The following is a 16,157-nucleotide window of genomic DNA, read 5'->3' as shown; positions in this document are numbered from 1 at the left end:
GTAAATACAACAACGTCGTTTTAAGATATTGTAACAAAGAAGACAGCATTGTCTTCTTTGTTACGTTACGTTACAGATTAGATTACAGATTATTACAGATTCTTTGTTACAGATTACGTGATTAATAAACACTAGAATTGAAATTAATCACTACTTCGTGACATGTGAGACATTGGTATTATGTAACATACACTCGATATAAACATAAAGATACATCACAAAATGTTAACATGATAACCCGGGTGGAATCAATACTAAGTAAGATTGTACAGTGTTAGATCTTTAAACAGCATGAAGAACATATATAAAATATCACAGGTAGCAAGCAACAAAAATTAACATGTAATTACAGAACGCATTACATATATAATAGGAAGTGAAATAACCAGTTATATTCACTTTCATTTTCAATTAACAAGACCTTGAAAGATTTCTTAGTAAGCATATTGTACTCTGTAGATCCCAGACGATTCAGCAAGGCCGAGATTTGATAGGTTACATGTTGTCTGCCATAATTGGTTCTCGTCCGCGTAACTCGAAAAGCTTTCCTACGTAGTGGATACTGATTTTGCGATTGTGACCCGTGAACATCAGAAAGTTTATTATTTTTATATATTGTAGTAACTTATAATAGTAAATTTGGGAGGCCTTTATTAGGTCATGTTTTATAAACAAAGGCTCTGTTCTCAAGTGTTGTGGCCTTCCGTGATAATTTTCGAAAAATCTCAGCACTCTCTTTTGTAATATAATAAGTTTATTGTAATTCTGCGTATATGTAGTGCCCCACACTAATATACAATACGAAAGCCTAGAATAAAATAATGAATAATATAGCACTCTCTTACCAAACAGGTATAATGTCACTTATTTTAAAGAAACAACCTGCAATTTTGCTCAGCTCTGCTGTAAGGTTAATAACATGGGTATTCCAGGATAGGTCCTCTCTAAACCACACCCCAAGAAACTTGTGAGCTTGTACCTGTTCCAGTTTAGCCCCACGGAACATAACTGTAATTTTATATTGACGCGGTGTGTTAATTGGTGCAAATAATATGTACTTAGTTTTGTTGACGTTTAACTGTAGCTTATTGATGTGTAACCAATTTGATAGCCGATCTAAATACGTATTAACTGAACTTTGCAATTCTGCTATCAATCTGTCTGCAAAAAAACACATTAGTATCATCGGCGTACATTATTAATTTTTGAGAAAATGGTATTAGAGCAAGATCATTAATGTATAGGTTAAACAGTAGTGGACCTAATATGGACCCCTGGGGGACACCATTTTGAATTTTTAGTTTCGGTGACATTACTTTATTGACTGAAACATATTGGTATCCATTTGTAAGGTAGCTTTGTAATAATTTTAATGCAATACCGCGTATTCCATAATCATGTAGCTTATCTAAACGCTGGTTATGATTTATGATTATTATGATTCACCGAGTCAAACGCATTTCCTTAAATCTATGAATAGCCCGATAGTGTATAGCTTCTGTTCAAAGTTTTCTATGATTTGATCTTTAGCATTCAGTAGTGCCTGTTCACAAGATCTTCCTTTCCGAAAACCGTACTGCGCGTCACACCTAATATTGTATTTTTTCATGAAACATTCAATGCGGATATTTATGACTGTTTCATAAACCTTCGATAATACAGGAAGTACTGCAGATAGGTCGATAATTATTGGGACTGTGATCTGTACCGACTTTATGTATTGGGCATACTCTCGCTACTTTAAATGCATCAGGAAATATACCGGATTCAAACATTGAGTTAGCAATGTAAGCTATGGGGATAGAAATTATGTCTGCTACATGTTTAACCGGAACTGAAAGGATATCATCAATACCAGAAGCGGTATCATTTTTTAGATTTCCGATTATGCTGACAACTTCATTCATTGTTGTAGGCGAGAAAACAAGTGAATTCAGAAGTCCCTTTCTTTCCGTGTTCGCAGTGTTTGATAGATTAGTAGGTAGTATATATTCTCCACTACGTATAAATTGAGCATTTAGGGCTGTAGCAGCTTCTTCATCACTTAGAGTACCCTGAGCTATCGTTACATTTATGGTGTTACTAGTTTTCTTCCTATTGGTTATATCATTAATAGCCTGCCAGACCTTCCTTGAATTATCTGAAATCCGAGTAAATACATTTTCATAATACTGTAGTTTTGCACGTTTTAAATCAGTATTTAGCTTATTTCGATAGTCTTTAAACTGAGCAAGTTTAGTCAGATCTCTACTTTTAACGAAGGTGTGGTATAATTTGTTTTTCCGTCTTGATTCTACTCAAAAGCAAACCCGTAACCCACGGTTTTCTATTCTTGTTTTTACGATTCCTACTGCATTTAAGAGGAAAAGCCAGGTTGTAGCAATGTTTAAAGCTGTCATGAAAATAATTTTACGCTTTGTTTGGGTCCGAAGTTGTCATTACCAATTCCCAGTTTAATTTTTCAATATGTGAGCGGAACGTTTCCAGTGAATTTGAATTGACGCTCCGATAAGAAGAAGCAGATATTTTAGAGTCCTGAGCTTTTACAACCGGCAGGAAACAGAAGACTGGCAGATGATCACTGATATCTAGCGTCAGCAGACAAGCAGTAGCATCCTGGCAGAACATATTAGTGATGCATACGTCAAGCAACGTTGCACTCTCTGCCGTGATCCGCGTCGATAAGTTGATAAGATTTTCACATGCGTATGATTTGATTATATTCTTGAATTCTCTTGTACTTACATCGTTTCCAAGCATGTTAATATTCACATCCCCAGTAATTAAAAACATAGTGCCACTGCTACTTAAAAATGTAAGAGATCTTCTGCAAAATTAAGAAAATGTCTCTTGCTGCCGCAGGGTGGCCTATAGAGAACACAGTAGTACCCGCATTTTGTATAAATAACGAGACATTCTACGTTTTCATTCGTGACAGTATATTCATACTGGATACAACTTTTGACATACATGGCAAGACCGCGAGAGCAGTTTCTTATTAGTCCTTCATATTTATATCCATCAAATTGTGGTGGACGTTCAGTAAGCCACGTTTCTGTGAAACATAAAATGTCAAACTTGCATTTGAAGGTCTCAAGCGCCTCTTGCAGTTTTTCACGCTTATTTCTCATACTTCGTGCGTTCAAGTGAGACATCGATATCCATTTTTATAACTTCTATCACCATAATATGCATTAAAAGAGTCATAATCATGATAAGAGCAGACATTATGGCTGAGTCCCATCATGTTTGCATCTGCGCTATTAAGAGATGAACCGAAAGTACAGAAATCGGGTAGAGTCCTCCTTGTTAATTATAGTGCTTAAAAAGCGCAAGGAGATTGAGGAGGTGCTTCACAGTTTACTTCAAGTCCTCCAAATCGCGCACACTTCTGATAACCACTGCACGTTCACCATTTTTCTTTCGCACCAACACCTTACCATTCGTATGCCAAACAAACGCATATCCAGCGCTCCTTGCCCAATCCTTAGTTGTAAACAGAAGTTCGCGGGAAAGTCGAGTCATATTCTCGCAGATGTACACATTTCCACTTTCTTTCTTTAACTATTTTTGTTTGCAAGCCAGGAATCACGCTGTTCCTGCCTTGCAAAGCGATTTATGATCCCACGCGTCTTTCCCGGCTTCGCGGCAAATCTGTGCACAGCGGTGACTTCATCCATCGTTATGCGTGGTTGGCAAATCTTATCTGCAATACTGTTTACCTTTTCGATCAAGTTTTTGTTTTCTGTTTCTTGAATGCCATGTATCTCGATGTTAAGGCAACGGCTGCGCCATTCTAAGTTATCAACGTCTAGTCTGAGCTGATCAACTTCTTTAAGGCTAGAGTTTTCAAGGATTCCAACACGTTTTTCCAGTTCTTTTGTTGATTTTTCTTGGGCATGTAGTCGCGTTTCAAGTACCTGGAACTTTCTACAGCTGTTTCGTTTTTGTTATTGCCTCCTTTACAAGTGTCACATTTCCCATTTTTTTCTGGCGCCGTCGCGTCTAGAGCCAAGCAGCTCCTCGGTAACTCCCGAACATTCACCGAAGTGAAACCTAAGCTTACACTCCGTGCAGGTTATGAAAAGCCCATTTTCAGGGAGCTCCAGTCTACATACACAACACGGCGACATGGCAATGCTCTCCCCAATTCAAATCACGCAATGCAAGACATATGGCAGCAGTGGCAGCGATACACAGATCACAATAAAAGGTAACTAACCTGTAAGTACAGTAAGAAGAGTTGAGACGACGTGTCTACCACCGCTGCCACTGCCGCCAAATGCCAAGCAACGCCCCGTTCAGCCTTGTGCTGGCCGCTTGGTTGCCTACGTCAGGTGATGCAGCGGGCGATCGGGCTGACCGGATCTACTTTTCAGTCGTAGTGAAGAATAGCTTCACGGCCTTGCAGACAGATGCGGCAGGTAGGACAGCGCAGAACGATGAGTCTCCAGGAAGCAGGCAGGCAATGTTGAACAGCTGTAAGTACAGTAAGAAGAGTTCAGACGACGTGTCTACCACCGCTGCCACTGCCGCCCTTCAGAGGTCGATCCTCACCAGAGGATCCTCACCGATTCTCACGGATCATCATCAGAGGTCGATCCCTTCAGACCAACATTCATGTTGCGAGATCGGTGCTAGAGTGTGTAGCTGAGGGGATTGGACAGGTAGCAATGGTACAGCTAGATCTGGCTAAGGCGTTCGACAGTGTGAATCACTCGTTCCTGTTTAGTGTACTAGAGCATATAAATATCGGATCCCAGCTCCTTAAAGGTGTCAAAATATGTTAGGCTAATAGCTCAACGAGGTTGATAGTGAATAGTTCTCTCTCCGATCCGATTAGGCTTCTATCATCAGTAAGACAAGGATGCCCTTTGTCACCGCTTCTCTTCTGCCTGTATTTGGAGCCACTTTGTATGAGCATCCTGAAAGAAGAAAATGTTCAAGGGTTTAAACTGCCGTCGAGTGAGATTCGGGTTCTTGCATATGCAGACGACGTGGCCTTCTTTTGTACTATTAAAAAGAGTGTAAAGACTACTCTTGCAATTACAGAATTTTGTGCGGCTTCTGGTGCTAGCATTAACTTTGAAAAAAAGTTCAGGTTTTTGGTTTGGACTATGGGCCACAATGCCATCACATTACGCAGGCATTCAATGGAAAAAAGATCTGTGTTATTTAGCTATACCTCTGTCACAGTATAGAAATAGCAACAGTGATTGGTCGGGAGAAGTAGGAAAAGTACAAAGTAAAGTGAATTCATGGCGAGGACGGAATTTGTCAATGTTCAGTCGTGCTGAAGTGTGCAACGTATTCTTAGTTTCCTGTCTGGTGCATGTGCTGCAAGTACTGCATTGCTCAAGATTTCGTATTCAGGCACTGCATCGCGTATTTGGAACATTTATTTGGAGCTCGAGTTGGGAATCGATGTGGCGCGATAATCTGTTCGTCTCTCTTGAACGAGATGGTCTAGGATTAGTACATTTCTTCGTCAGGAAAATTGTTTCTCGTGTAATGATGAAGATAGCACAAGCGTCGCTGTGGTCGCATGACTCCTGAAGTGAGGAAGAGAAAGACATAAGGATCGGTGTCGCTGGCTTTGCCTCTTGCTGGCGTTTGGCTGGAACAGCTCGGGTGATCTTTGCGCTGGACCTAGCGTGAATGGGTTTAAACGCCAATAAACCCCATATTATTTGGTGGAGGTGCTGGTTATCCTAACGACTCGCCCTGGAACTCCGGAGCCGCACTCTGCCCTCCGCTACCCCCAGGACCATGCCAGACGACGCCGGTGAGTGACCCACTTCGTCAACTGGGCCAGTCACCTGCGGTGCGGTTTGTCAACGTGACCCAGCTGTGTTTAGTGGCACCGCTGATACCGACGTCGACGACTGGCTTTCGTCGTACGAACGGGTGAGCAACCACAACAAATGGGACGATCGGAGAAAGCTTACCTGCGTTATTTTTTATCTGGCCGATGTCGCCCACCTCTGGTTCCGCAACCATGAAGCAACTATTATGACATGGAATGACTTTAATACTGCAATTGCCGAGGTATTTGGCCGTCCTGCGGTGCGAAAGCTTCGCGCCACCGAGCGCAACAGCCGGGCGAGACTTTCACTAGTTACATCGAGGACGTCATAGATCTCTGCAACCGCGTGAGCCGAACGATGACTGAGGAAGATAAGATTAAAGAAATACTCAAAGGCATTGACGACGACGCTTTTCAAATGCTCATGGCCAAGAATCCTACCACCGTTAAAGCCGTAGTCACATATTGTCAAAGCTTGGACGAATTACGCCGACAACGAGCGCTCGCCCGCCAAACTGTTCCTCAAGTGGCCTCCCTTTCCACTTTGGTGACTGCTCACGGAGAGGCTGACGACGGGTCTCTGCTGCCTCAGATTAAAGCCTTCATTCGTGAAGAGGTGGCCCGCCAGCTCTCGCTGCTCCCTCTCACTCAGGAGCCTGTCCAACCTTTGTCATCGGCCGTGCAGCAGCCCATCCGCGAGCAGGTTGCAGAGGCCCGTCCACCAGTCCAACACATTGCTGCACCAGCTCAGATTGCTGCACCGTTGACGTACGCTGAAGTGTCGCGTCCTAGACCAACGACATTCCCTTACTCGACACCGCCACCGCGCCCAGCGCTTCTCCCTGTCCCTCAAATGCCCCCTCAGTACTTCCGGCCGCAAGATGCATGGCGAACGCGGGACAGTCGGCCGATATGCTTCTCCTGCGGTATCGCGGGACATGTGTTGCGCTTTTGTCGCCGTCGCCTGCCGCGTCAGGACGACGTCCTTGAGCCACATGTACCTGCAGCCCACCAGCATGCTGATTCGAACCCATCGTCGAACTTCTGGACCGGTCGTCAGAACTTCAGCACCCGTCGTTCACCATCACCGCGTCGCCGTTCGATATCGCCGATGCGTCGTCGCCCACCTTCTAATGAGGGAAGCTAAACGCTGCAGCTTCGGAGGCAAGAGCTGCACGCTTGTCGACATGCCCAAGACTTCCGCTATCACCGGAAAACATTATAGAAATACAGGGTGAAGGAGCCGCTACATTCGCACTCGTCGACACGGGCGCTGCAGTTTCCGTCATACCTGAGACTCTTTGCCGTAAGATTAGGAAGGTCACCACATCACTTTCTGGCCTTGTACTTCGTACAGCCACCACCGAGCCCATCGAACCTTCAGCCGCATGCACCGCTAGGGTCGTTATTCAGGACGTAGTTTACACAATTGAGTTCCTTGTTCTGCCTTCCTGCTCCCATGATGTCATCCTGGGATGGGACTTTCTCTCGCGCCACCGTGCCGTCATTGACTGTGCCCGTGCCGAAGTTGCTCTGTCTGTCGTTAACACCACTCTGCCTGCCGCCTCTCCCGCCCCCTTAAAGATTATTGTCGCCGCCGATACTGATCTGCCACCAAGCACTTCAACACCAGTCGCTTTGTTGTGCCCATCGGCTCCCGACGCCTCCGTACTGTTCACGCCTTCATCTGTTTTTCTTCAGCGCAAATCTCTACCACTTCCATTCGCCGTTCTTGACGTAGCCGCTGGTACAACAATTATGCTAGTGGACAACCCGTTCGCGTACCCACTGACTCTGCTTCGCGACGAGTGCCTCGGCTGTGTCGAGCATATTGACACGTCTGAGTGTTTGAACGTGCCTGGCTCCTCTTCTGGACTTTCGCACGACGCCATGACACCATTTCCGAAAAGCTCCCGATTGGCTACCGAAGTCTTTGATTCGTGCGTTGACGCCAACCTTTCGCTCGAGCACCGCGAGCAACTCCTGTCTCTCCTAGATACTTTCCGTTCTTCGTTCGACTGTACGGAACACGCCTTGGGTCGTACGAACAGTGTTTCCCACCACATCGACACCGGGTCCCAGCCTCCCCTTCAGGCAACGCCCCTATCGCGCTTCAGCGGCGGAGCGTCGTATAATCAACGACCAAGTGAATGACAGGCTGCAGCGCGGCGTCGTTCAACCATCCCAGAGTCCGTGGTCTTCTCCAGTTGTGGTAGTGCGAAAAAAGATGGTTCTATTCGTTTCTGGGTCGCCTACCGTCGCCTAAACAAAGTCACAGGGAAAGACGGCTACCCTTTACCCCGAAGTGACGATGCACTCGATTGTTTACGAAGCGCTGAGTACTTCTCGTCATTGGACCTACGATCTGGCTACTGGCAGGTTCCCATGGCCACATGCGATCGACCGAAGACAGCGTTTGTCACCACTGATGGGCTATATGAATTTAACGTCATGCCATTCTGGCTCTGTAATGCGTTGAAACTTTCGAGCGCATGATGGATAACATACTTCGCGGTCTCAAATGGAACATTTGCCTATGCTACCTTGATGATATCGTCGTGTTTTCTTGAGACTTCTCGACGCACCTCTCACGTCTCCACCAAGTTTTGGCATGTATTAAGAACGCTGGTCTTCTGCTGAATATCAGAAAGTGTCGCTTTGCAGCTCGCACCTTGACCACCTTGGGCCACGTTGTGTCCAAAGACGGCGTCCTCCCTGATCCTGCGAAACTTCGAGCTGTCGCCGACTTCCCTAAGCCGACATCACTGAAGACCCTCCGGAGCTTCATCGGGCTTTGTTCTTATTTTCGTCGCTTTGGGCGCAATTTCGCAACCATTATCGCACCTTTGACGCGACTTCTCACCTTGGTACCGACATGTATAACTGGTCTCGTGAATGTGATGACGCATTCCAGACGCTACGCCAGCTGCTCACATCTCCTCCGATTCTCCGGCACTACGATCCGCGGGCGCCTACGGAGGTGCACACTGATGCAAGCGGCATGGGCCTTGGTGCGGTGCTCGCGCAACGGAAGCCTGGCTATAACGAGTATGTTGTCGCCTACGCGAGCCGAACCCTCACAAAGGCCGAGACCAGCTAATCAACCACTGAGAAAGAGTGCCTGCTATAGTCTGGGCCCTTGCCAAGTTCCGACCCTACCTTTATGGCCACCCGTATTATGTCGGCACGGACCGCCACGCTCTTTGCTGGTTGTCGACTTTGAAAGATCCCTCGGGCCGCCTCGGTCGGTGGGCCCTCCGACTGCAAGAGTATGATATCCAAGTGGTTTACAGATTGGCCGCAAGCACTCCGATGCGGACGCCCTTTCTCGCTCTCCTCTACCCCACGATACAGCGTCTCTTTCGGCACCGTACACCGCTATCTCAGCGCTCAACGTCGACTCCATGCATTCGGAGCAACGGAAGGATCCGTGGATTGTTGCCCTTCTCGACCTTCTGTCGGATTCCACCGCCAATTCGCCCTCCCGCACGCTCCGCCGTCACGCCTCTGATTTTACCGTGCGAGACAACCTGCTCTAGCGCCGGAACTATATACCGGATGGTCGCAAGTGGCTTCTCGTAATACCTCGTCACATGCGCTCCGACATCTGCTCTGCTTTTCATGACGACCCACAGAGTGCTCACGCAGGTGTGCTGAAAACTACGCAAGGTTGCGCCAACGCTTCTAGTGGCGTGGTATGTACAGCTTTGTCCTCAACTATATCCGTGCTTGCGAAGCATGCCAACAACGCAATATTCCTCCACAACGCTCGACCGGTGCTCTTCAGCCTTTACCTCGCCCTGCGCGGCCTTCCGATCGGGTCGGCATCGACCTTTACGGCCCACTCCCATACACTACGTCTGGAAGCCGATGGATAATAGTTGGTGTTGACCATCTCACCCGATATGCTGAGACTGCCGCCCTTCCTGCCGCTACAGCACGGGAGGTTGCTTTCTTCATCCTGTGCAATTTCGTGCTTCGACATGGCGCTCCTCGAGAACTCCTCAGTGACAGAGGACGTGTCGTTCCTTCCCAAGTGGTTGAAGCCCTGCTTGCCGAGTGCCCCATCGTCTACCGTACATCAACCGCGTACTATCCGCAAACCAATAGATTAACTGAGCGCTTCAATCACACGCTTGGCGACATGCTCACTGCATACGTCACGTCGGACCACTCCAACTGGGACATGGTTCTCCCCTTTGGCACCTACGCTTACAATACCGCGACTCAAGCGACCACAGTTTTTTCACCATTCTTTTTATTGTACGGACGAGAACCCTCGTGCACGCTCGATACGGTATTGCCATACCAACCTGACGCCTCTGAATATCGACCCTTATCAGAAGTGGCCAGGTACGCTGAAGAATGCCGCCAACTTGACCGTACCTTCACGACGGAAGGTCAAGCCCACCAGCGGAATCGACATGACACCGACCTGAGCACTACCACTTTCTGTGTCGGCTCCCTCGTTTGCTTTTGGATTCCGCCTCACGTTCCCGGTCTTTCGTCTCAGCTGCTGGCTCAATATCACGGACCCTACCGGATCGTCGCCTGTACATCTGCTGTAAACTATTTGGTCGAACCTCTCACGCTGTCTGACGATCTGCGGCGTCGTGGTCGCGAGACCGTGCACGTTAGCCGGCTTAAACCGTATTACGATCCCTCTATCGTGTCGTCACCGTGAGTCGCCAGGATGGCTAGTCTTCTCTCGTGGGGCCATTGTAATGATGAAGATAGCACAAGCGTCGCTGTGCTCGCATGGCTCCTGAAGTGAGGAAGAGAAAGACATAAGGATCGGTGTCGCTGGTTTTGCCTCGTGCTGGCGTTTGGCTGGAACTGCTCGGGTGCTCTTTGCGCTGGACCTAGCGTGACTGGGTTTAAACGGCAATAAACCCCATATCACTCGTCTGTTTTTCTTTCGAGACAGTGACCACCCTTTTTTGCATGAAATGGTACAGCCCGATTAGTTGATTATCTTCCTGATATAGCAGTGTCATCAAATGCCAAAGATGTCACACAGGCTCCTTGGGGCTTTCTCAAGGAGGTCGTTGATTCATTCCTTTTCTTGAAAGTTAGATTCAGCCTGGAGTACATTTTCACTGCGAGTCGAAAAGCAATTTCTGCTGCCCTGGCGGATTCGATTTTCCCACATCCTTTGTATCGTGCACCTTATTTAAATCAGCGTTACCAGGACATACTTAGGCTGGTCCGTAAAATATGTATACCTCCTGGAGCTAAAACATTTTCCTTTAAATTGCATACGGAAACACTTTCCGTTAAAACCTGGTTTAACGTGCCATGGTCCACGAACTGTAGACTGTGTCCACGTGCTGAAACCACAGATTAGTGTTTTATAGACAGTATATATACTATATTTTTTCTGGAACATTCTCCAACGGACGCTTAAAAAGGACATTGACATCACTCCATACGCAATTAGGTTCCTACCATTTAAGATTACTGGTGGTCCTCCCTATGACATGTTCATACTACTGGGTTTGTATAGCCTATGGTGAGCTAGAATGCGTGATCGCCATGCAGAAAGCCCGCGATCTACTAGGCTATAGAACCACGTTTGCAGAACATGTATTTATGCGAACCATATAATTTCGTTCGAGCGTCGTCGCCTTCGTCCACAGCTGGCGCGTTCACACATTCATGCTCTGCGAGGTGAAGAGGTTTTGCGTGCTAAGAGAGGGAAAGAGAGAGAGAGGACGCATTCACGGAGCGGGTCTGCTGGAACGCGTTGTAGGCATTGCAACGCGGTGTCGGTGTTGCAAGCTGTGCTATGCAACGCGCAGTGACGGCCGTAAGTCCGAGACGCGCGAAAATAAATTATCATCATCATGAGTAATAATATGAAAAGTTCGGCGCACTTCCTGAAAATGCTGGGCTACGATCGCCCAGCTTCGCTGTTTCAAGCGTTGCGCGGCCGAGTGCAAGGATAAGCGCTTTTTTTTATTACTGTAATTGGTATGCTTGGAATTATCGCAAGGATGGAGCTACCATTTTGTCTTCGTGTGTGCTAGATGCTAGTTCACTAATATTGAGTTTTAACTTACCTTTTCAATGTGTTTTCTCATTGTTTCACCTTTGCCTATTCATACGATAATTTTAAATTTTAAAGGAAATGGCATTCCTTGGCTCTTTCGCCCGTTTTCATGGTTGTCAACGGGGATCGTATTTTCACCAGCGATACAAAGGCCGCCGATGCGAAAAGCACGCGCTAAAGGGAACCGAGCTATTGCAGCTATTGTAACTATTGTAGTTCTTTGAAACGCACGCGCTATCGCGCGAGAGCTTTGGCGCGTCTGAATGTGTAGATGCTGTGATGAAGCGCTGGAGCTGGACAGCCCTCCTCGTCAGTGGCGTATCGAGAAATTTTGTTCGGGGGGCTCAGGTTGCAGCGCGGCCTCCTCCTTATAGCATTTGTCGAGGGATCAAATACATGAATAATAACTGCATTGCCAATGCCCTTGTATATTATATGCTGCAAACGAATTATTGAACGCTACGCACTGTCACGTAACATATGTATTTTCCCATAAAAGAATATATTCGTACGTCCTAAAAATTGTGGCAGAAATAACTGATCACAATGCTTCAACGTTTTTTTGTCTATTTAATAAGTAAAGAAATTATCACACGAACTTTAGAACAATATCAGTTCGAAGCCAGCAAGGCAGTGCATGCAGCTGATATGAAAAACGTAAAGGCCATCAAATTAACAACTTGAGGAAAAATATTTTGATGAATCTTTGTCATTCAAGATCCTTGTTTACATTTTTGCACATATGCAACGGCCAGGAAAAAACCTCAATGACGCTGTCCTTAGTTGCAATGGATTGCGCAGGAGCAGCAATTACCGGTCGTGTATTGTGAGTAATTGAACCGAAATTAAAGTCGCAACAGTGAGTACATATAAAAGCAGGAGTTCTGCAAAATATACATTAGAAATGCGAAGATAGAATGGAATATACAAATGCCAGATACAACTCGCTAAAGGGAAGAAAAGAGTCACTGGAAACAAAGTTTACTGCTTGTATAGCACAAAACCTCGCAACAAGATATTTATTTATACGTATTACTCCATTAAATCTACGTATTTCAGTAAACGTCACTGTATATAGTGCGTCAAACAAGACAAATAAGCATGTTGTGCAGTCACAGATAGTAAACTTTGCGCACAGAAAGACAGACGATCTAGGCAAGAACAAAACTATGATCACAAAAATCGTGATATGTACTTGGGCCATGCGTTTGTCGCGACAGCGCCAGATGGATAGAATAATAGAGGAATAATGCCGAATTCAGTACGAAAATGCGTAGTTTAACTGCCTGCACAGCGGTTACAATTATTCTGCACCCAAAATTAAAGGATGGTATTGCTTCTTTCAAAAAAGAAATAAAAGCAAGTAGCTAAAAAGGAAAGAAAAGGACAAACGAAAGCCACAGATAATGCGGCAAGTTGAACTACCCAATATCCGAGTGTGTTTTTGGCAAACGCCGCATGGGCTGGGCTTTCAATGAGCAAGGTCGGTCAAAATTGGTTGTTGTTTTCCTCGTAATTTTCACAGTCGCATGATAATTTTGATCATGATGCTAACTGCTAGAATAAACGGTTTTAAAAGCTAACAAACAGTCATACGTTTTCATAATTACGAGCTTATGGACCTGAAGGAACGGAGATTTTTTACTAGCATTGATTTTTGCTGCTTCGCTATCTAAAGGACAAACTTCTCTAGGCGGGGATGTTGAGCGAAGCGGTCAATGACTCCGGACACGTTGATGCCGACGTCTCTGTGGGTGTATAGAAGCGCAAGCCTAACCATGCCTTCCACAGACATTGTAGAGAGCAAGTAGTTTTTTAGTAAACTCTTGTTAAAAAATATTCTCTCTGCGCTGGCAGTGGTCACTGGAAGGGTGACTAGAATCTGCAGCAGTTTGTACACATTTATATAGCACCTGCAGTCGCAATGAGAAAGAGCATCTATTCCGGTGCTAAAACCTAAAACACTCCCTCGATGGCCTTGGCATCCTTGTTTAGGTACCTTACACAAACAGTAGTGTTCGATTCCAGCGATGTCCGTCAAGGCTTTCTATGATAAATTCACCACAAATTTCTATAATTTGGTTTTGTACGTCCTGGCTTAAACACGAGGCATTACTGGGGCAACTTTCCACATGGTTCATCAGATATGTATCTCCACAATCAGCTCGCATGCGAAGAAGCGCTTTGAAAATACCAGTATTTCCAGCCGGGGCTTTGCTTTAATCCATAGGACCACTGTCCCTATGGCCACGGAGAGCCAGACTTTGTCGCCCGCAAAAAAGAACTGTCTAAATAATAGGCCGCTAACTTTGTTCTGTTTTCTCTTATTTTAGTTTGCCTGCCCTGGTGCAGCTGATCTACCACATTCGGCGCACTTCCTGAAAATGTCTAGAGAAATTTATCAGCTGCTAGCTCACAGTCACGGTGATATTTAGTATTTTCGTCTGTGTGGAAGATTGCGAGCGCGTGCTTTCATTTCTGGAACGGCTTACACATGAGGGCTCCAGTGCACGCATGTTGGCCCAAGTTTATAAGAGCATTAACCCCATAAAGTTCCAGAATTGAAAACCTAAAGCACGCCTTTGGAAATGTCAGTGCACCTTTCGCGTCAAAAGTTTGAGAACCCATAAATTTTCATAATTGAAATCCACGCGCTCCGTAGAATCCGCGGCCGCCGTGAGACGCTGCGACGCGCCCGCTCGCCATCGAAAAGCCCTTGAAACTTTGTGCTCGGATGGGGCTCCTTGCGTTACATGACTCCAGGTGCAAGGGCGTTGCCACGAATTCCAGCCCGAGTTCCCAATGTTCATGCCGAAATCTCTTTTCGAGCGTGAAAAAGACATTGTAGACTGAATCCAGAATGTTTCCCGGCGTCGGTGGTAGTTTTGGTCGCCGGTGCATGCCGGCACAAAAAACTTCGGGGGGGGGGGAGGCTGAAGCCCCATCAGCCCACCCCCCTGGCTACGCCCCTGCTCCTCGTATCCCGCCGCCGTCTTCCACAGTGATGGGTTCAGAGAGAGTTCAGGCGGTGAGAGAGGAAGACAGCAGTCACCTTTCACGCCGGCGCTCGTGCCACTGGCAAGACACACATGAGGATCTGTTTCATGAAGGAAAACAAAGTGCGCGTGTTATTAGGTGTAGCCATCTATACAACTGCGACAGATGTGATGGGTGTATCGGCTCCGTTCTCTATAATTACGCAATGAAACGACAAACTGCCTAAATATTCTCACTACAACGAGCAAACACATTTAGACGAATCGTTTCTTTAATAAATCGAATTGTTTTGTAGGAGCGTTCGACTATTCGCCTATATTGACAGCCACCGTCGATGGTTCGGGTATTACTTTGGTCTACCCTTCAAGGATTAAAAAAAACACATAGGCAGATAATTATTGAAGGACACATAGCACTCGTTCTTCTCAAGCATGCGTGTCTCTTCCTTAATTGCGTTGTCCGTATCAGCAAAGGCCAAAGTACAATGACGTTATAATAACTCCTCATGAAGTCTACTAAATGCTGAAAACGAAAAAAGAAAAAGGATTGTTTCAAGACACCGAAGACATATTTCTCCCGAAAACACCTTCTTTACAAAGAATTTGGCATTAATCCTAGTTTTTATCAGCCAGTTCCATAGACGCAGAGAATGTGAACGCAAGAAATAATTCCAACATAACATTTGTCTATGGGTCGGAAAATCCGTTCCCGCATCGTGAACATCGGAATGCGAGCTGCGACAGAGCTACTGCGCGCCTTTAGATATCAGATGTGCGCTTTCATAGTATGCACTGTGTTTCGCTTTCATACTTTGTGGCTCTGTTTCGTGCAGTATGATAACATGCAATGTTTCGTTGTTTTTTTTTCGTTTTTTTATGGAACGGAATGTGCACAAATAAAGTAAAAAGACATTCTTCCAACAACTGCTGGGAAATACAGAGCGATGCGGGTAGCAAACTTGGACGCGCTGAGCTCGGAAGCACGTTGTTGCGGGAAAGTTCACAGCTATTCTGGGAATGGAACGAGCGTTCCAACGCAATGGAACGCATGAAGGGCCTGCTTTGAAAAGCGCATTGTTGAAAATGCCTCCACGCGAGTATTACCAAGCGTTTCTAAAGGGATGTTGCGTGGCGCATAAATTACCGTACTGGCAGCTGTTTCGCTATCGCATGCAAGCGTGTGTTTCACCCGTTCGCATCAGTACAGCCTGATTTCGAAAATGAAGACACACCTTTGGGTAACAAAATACCCATGTTTGAAACTATTGGTTTTGTGCCGCCTCTACGTTGAACGCTTTTGGCG

This window comes from Dermacentor silvarum, chromosome 11, assembly GCF_013339745.2.
Source record: "Dermacentor silvarum isolate Dsil-2018 chromosome 11, BIME_Dsil_1.4, whole genome shotgun sequence".
In the NCBI taxonomy this organism is placed as follows: Eukaryota; Metazoa; Arthropoda; class Arachnida; order Ixodida; family Ixodidae; genus Dermacentor; species Dermacentor silvarum.
Note: the sequence above shows the minus strand (reverse complement) of the source record.